Here is a 6,000-nt window from a genome sequence, read left to right as displayed (position 1 = left end):
AATTAAGGAATTAAACCTTTGATTTTCCCATGAAATTAGGACATAATTATGAGACTTCTTGCATATAAAAAAAAAGATGTACAAGTAGGGTATTGTATTGGTTTAGCAAATTGTGTATGAATCATCTAGTATATTGGGTATTTTCATGGTTATAGTCTACCACTGTATATTATAATGATTCATTTAATTAGTACAGTAATCTTGATCTCATGTTGCATACGAAGGAAGTTTTGGTTATGATAATCTTAGGATGAGGTATGAGTTATTAAGACATAATCATCTCGTGGCATTCTTGAGTTAGCTTGCATACTTGCAGTATGAAGGCTTGGCATTTAATCTAACATTATGTGTAAGAATAAGGTTATTCCTTGTCAAGTTTTCTCATTGGTTGTTGTGGGAATTACGCATAGTCTCTTGTTTCTCCAAAAGAACTAATATTAGTAGTGAGATATGGCCCCCAAGAGAACCCGGTTTGGTGGTGCTAATGACCGCGAGGCGGGAACTAGCAACATGGTGAACAACGGTAAAGCATCGATGAGAGAAGAAAATCCGGCCATCTCATGAGGCATCGAGGAGGAAGCTCATGAGGTTGGATGAATTTAATTTTTGTATTTACATAAACATTGCATTACGATAACTTAGGAATGTTTAAATTCCCCAAACTATGTTGGAAATCCAAGTGAGACAACGGCATTGGTATCTTTTAAAGATTTTATTTAAATTTAAGTTGAAGTAAATAGGAAAGAAATGCTTTATGGAAAGACTGCTTGGAAGTAGGAAAGAATGGTTGGTAGGAAAAAACTATCTCAAGCAAGTTTCATTCATTATTCCAATGTTGATTTAGTCTGAACCCCTTACTGATCACAAGGCGGTAGCTCGCGAAGTTATCGCAGGAGCTTAATCCATGACTTGCTTTCTATGCGGTGGATATGTCCATGGCTTGCTTCCTATGCGGTGGATACATGATTTTTACCCGGAGAGTTACTCCATGAATTGGGTGGAATCATGGACTGGTTGTATGGGCGGCCAGTTGACAACATGTGGAGTTAACACTCGCTGGAGGTCCTCACGACTCCAGGACATTGGAAATTTTAATGAAATATTGTTGGTTGAGTATTTTTCCTAGGAAAGATATGTTTTGGTGCCGATTTGACAATGTTTGAAGGGCTGTCTTAATGAACTTGTGTCAAGGAAATATAAAAAATAACCCTAAGTGTTGAACAACAATGTATTAGTAATTAGGCCACACAAGGCTCTGTCTGAGTGCGGGGTGGAAAGTGGGGGACTTGGCTCAGGTTGCCAAAGCCTATGAGACGGGTGGTCCTGATTATTCAGGAACTCTCTGCCCTGCGCAATAGAGAATGTCATTAGATAGCTCATTACACCAGAGCGGAAGGAACTCGGTGTACGTGCCTCTAAAAATTATGGGGAAAAAGGCACTGAGGTTACTTCTCCTCCTGGAAGATGAGAATAGGACCGATAGTACAAAATTACGCTTCCCCTATGGGACGACGCTAGACTCCTTTTCACTAGTGGCTTGGACTCAATTCACTAAGTGATGAGAGACCATCCACTGGTCTTCTTTTTCTTCTTAGCTAATTTTTTTTGTTTGCTTCCGCATAGGATCTAGCGATCATCAGGTGTCCTCCAGTTCCGTCTAGGTGAGACGGGGAGGGGACCTCACAATCAATGATTGACTTGGCTGTCTTGTACGTGGAATAGCTGACTGCATTTACTCGAGCTCCTATATCGACCAATGTACTTGTGCTATGATTGTTGAGTTGTACTTCAATGCAAAGGTCCATTCCATCTAACCATTCATCATCTGTTGACACTGCATCTTTCTGCAATTCCCAATGTTTTATCTTCTTTTTCTTGGCTGCATGTATCCTCTCTAGCAATTCATTGGTTAGCGGAAAATTATACTTCTTTAAACGACATCCACTAATCCAGTTAGCCATTGGTTCAGCATCTAGGGTGGACAACTTAACTGCTCCACTTGGAGATACATCTTCAATGTGGAGGGTTGAAATCATTTGGATGGGAATTATGTCATAGCCGTCCACATTGAAAAATTGAGCAAGCATAGACGTATTCACACATACATCCATTGTCGCTAGAATTTGAGTCCACTCAAATGGATCAAACAAATGATTTGGAAAGGATTTAGGTACATAGGCTTCGTCTGTGCACTCCCTTTCTAAGATACATTCTTCTCGTTTTAAGCTTCCATTTTCTGAAGCTCCGCACATACATATAGGAGTGTATTTGTTCAACCAAGATGGAAGCTTAGTTTCAGCCGAAGAGACTGAATCGAACTCTTGTATGGTCATTTTCATGACATATTTATAAGTATGATCTTTTAGATTAACCCTTGTTATCGATCCCTATTGCTTCAAGTACAGATAATTGTTTACCCAATCTTGGATGAGTTGTACCTGTCACATGAAAGGTCATCCCAATATGATTTTGTAATTGAGTTTTTTCCCAAAGCCTACTATAGAAAAAGTGTGTTGATATTCAATCGCACAGGAATTAACTATCACTTTTTCAAGCTTTCCTAAGGGTCTTTCAATGTGTCCATCAGACAATTGCAATTTCATTCGAGTTTGTCTAATGGTTGATTGTCCCCAGGTTTTTCATACTGCTTTCGTGGCTATGGCTATGTCTGTCCCACTAATCCAATATTGTCATGGTCTCAATGTCATTATATTTCACTTGAAGGGTTGTGTTTCCTTCTTCCCCTTCGTAGTATTCTCCAACTTTGTTCATTGGAACAGATAGAATCTCTCTGCTGTCCATTTCGTGTTTCAATTTTCCCAAATTTTTTGCGATTAGTCCCATTATTCCCACCTTCTCTAGGTTTTTTTGTAGATCATTCCATAAATATGGTTTGATTTTGAACCGTTCTCCCAAAGTAAGACTGCATTGGATGGGTGTAGACATGATTGAATGGATGTTGTCTACTTCTAGTGTCTGTTTCGCTCTTTTTACTTGAGTGGTCTTACACACTATGGATTCATATTCATTATCTCCCAAGTAAGAGGGTAATGTTTTCAAGGTCAATGGTTAAAAAATTCTTGAAGCTTCAGATCCGCAATCCCCATACAAGGATTGTGCATCCATGTCCATATCAGGAGGTAGATTGTCTAACCAAACTTCCTCTATAGGAGATGAATTTAGAGTTAGGCTCCAGTCATTGATCTCTCTAACTTTTTCCCACATTAGGAGAAATATGAACCTTGCATGGGCCTTGTAAGGAATCCTAATTTTTAGGGATTAAGGCTAATGTTGTGTGGGGTTTAGGGGGCAAGGGCTTTGAAGAAGGTAGTTTTGAGTAGGCTTTTCTAGCTGTTTTTTAAGACAAATGTAGGATGTGGACCTAAAGGGTTTCTTTCTCTCTCTAGCTTTTTTTAAAGTGAAGGAAGCATAGGGGTGTGTCCACATCAGCAATTCCGTGGGTCAAAAAGAGTCAAAATTTGACTTTTTTTCAAAAAAATCATTTTTATTTGTTTTCTAATTAAAACTCCCTCCCAACATATATACATATCCAAAAATCATTTTTTGACCCATTTTTAAACCCAGAAGCTTAGAAAGTCCATTTTTTCAAAAATCTTTTCTCCCAAAAAGTAATAAACATTTTGTTCTCTCCTCCTCCTCCCTCCTTTCTCCCTCTCCCTCTCCTCTCCCTCTCTGCCCATGCCTTCCTCCTCCTCCCCAATCTCTCCCTCCCCCCCCTCCCTCCTTCTCTCCTCCCATCCTGCTCGGCCTCTCTACCGTTCCCCCTCTATCTTTTCATCATTTGCTTCCTCACGCAACATCTTCCATGGTGCTCACGGACATCACAAATGGTTTGCTTCCACCACCACGTACTCCGCACACCAAAAGCATACATATTCGCTTACCCACGGCATTTGCACCGAAGACCACTAGTGAGGGTGATCAAAGGTCATCACAGGAACGTCGCACCGCTTGTGAGACCAATGTTGACATTTGGGTGGATGGCCATTTGTACCCTTACGATCCTATAAGCCGCTTCCATCCACCATTTAATAGCCTTTCCACATTTCTTCAATTTCTTGGGAGGGGAGAAGCAGGCTTGTTAGGATATTGCAAGCGGCTGTGTATGGGTGCAGGTGCTTCTTTGCATATGTGGATGCACGAATGTCAAGCTCTTCACCTCAAGACGACGGCATTACAAGAGAGTGTTGCCTCTTCGGAGAGGGTAGTTAAAAGTCTTGAACAACAAATGCAAGAAAAGAAGTCCCACATCCAGAAGCTTACCAACACCATCATATACTTGAAAGAAACACCCCTTGGTGCAAGGGAACGCAAACACCCGTATTCATCCATTGAAACTCTTGCACATTCCGGAGGAGCACGCAAACGACGAGTTACAGCCACAAGGTGATTTGGTCTTTACTTGCATGATGTATTCTTACTTCACACTATTTTCTAACATTTATGTTTATTTGTTGCCAGAAACTTCAACCATGAGGCATGCGGTGGAACAAGCCAAGATAATCGAGTCAACCTTCTCACTAGTTGTCTCAATACCGAGGACGTGATTTCTATCTTACAATCACCTGGAGGTAAGCACATTAAGGATGCAGTCACCAAGGACCTTATGCGTAAATTAAGAAATGTGGTTAGTGATGATGATGTTCAACAAGCTTGTGATGAGGCTGGAATCAACACCAAAGCCTATCAGGCTATTTTTCAACTCCTAAAGGATGCCCTCAAAGAACATGGCATTGTGGAAAACCTATTTCCCGTTCCTCACAAGGTCAAGCTCGAAAAGAAGGCCACAAACGAAGATGTGTTCTCCCGCATTGGGACATACCTACACATTGAGGACACAATGCCAACTTCCCTTTATGCTTTGTGCGCAACAAAGACAAGGGGAAAAGGTAAGAAACAATCCATAAGACCTTCGGAGAAGGGCTTTCCTTACACAATGTGGAACAATATTTTCGTGGATCTTAGAAGGCTTCAAGAAGCCATGCTTAGATTTTACGAGTTACCTGAAGAAGGTGACACACTTTACTTTTTTCTTTGGTATTATTCTTATCATAGACGCTGAAGTTTAAGGTCTTAGCACTATTTATTTTGTAGTGCTTGGCACAAAAGTCGCTTTTGTGCTGAAACTCGATGAGTGTCAAATAGTGAAAGGCCGAAGGTTAGAGAGGCTAAGTGTCACTCTAATGAACGAGGCCCTTCTGCAAACCAAGCGAAGGGATTCAGTCGAGCCATATCCCACCCTATCTTTTAGCGTGCAATCAGAGAAAGAAATTTGGTGGTTGGGTGCTATTGAGGTGCCCAAAGAGACCAATGGAGTACTTTCATGGATTTTTGAGAGAACTCCATGGATCACAGAAGTAATACACTCCCAAATTGCAGGTCAGAAGTTGGAGATTGAGGGCTTTGGTAGTTATGATGTGGAGTGGCACTTAGGTGGGGATTTGAAGACCATAAAGTGTTTGCTTGGCTGCAAACAAGGGGCTTCTTCTCTCATGCCTTGTCCATTTTGCACTCGAGGGTACAAACCTAATGGACAAAAATCACATAAGAGCACTGCAAAGGCCGGTTACATGCTTCCATGGCGAGGGCATGGAGAAAAAGGGTTAGATTGTCATGATGTCGGAGATGAAGGTAGAGAATAGGAAGCGTCTATTCTGAGATGTCCCATGCTCAATGCTCCAGACCGTGATCAAAAGGACCACGCTTGGAATCCAATCTTTCGATTCCTCTATCGAATGTACATTTTTGTACATTACACGCATTCATGCGCATTTTTGATAGGCTATTGAAGCTCCACATTGACTATGCTTTCACAATGAAACCGTTGGAAAAGTCCAAGGAAGCGATCGAAAGAGTGGACGTACTCTTGAATTCCATTGGCTGTCACGGTGGAAATGTGTCTATAGTTGCTGCAAAGAACCCAGGGGAGGCCCATGAAATTGCTCAACAAGTGTCAATGAGTGGACAAAAAGCTAGACA

The sequence above is a fragment of the Adiantum capillus-veneris genome, chromosome 24 (genome assembly GCF_014529385.1).
Source record: "Adiantum capillus-veneris isolate H3 chromosome 24, ASM1452938v2, whole genome shotgun sequence".
Classification (NCBI taxonomy): domain Eukaryota; kingdom Viridiplantae; phylum Streptophyta; class Polypodiopsida; order Polypodiales; family Pteridaceae; genus Adiantum; species Adiantum capillus-veneris.
The sequence above is the reverse complement of the archived record's forward strand: the minus strand, read 5'-3'. Positions refer to the sequence as shown.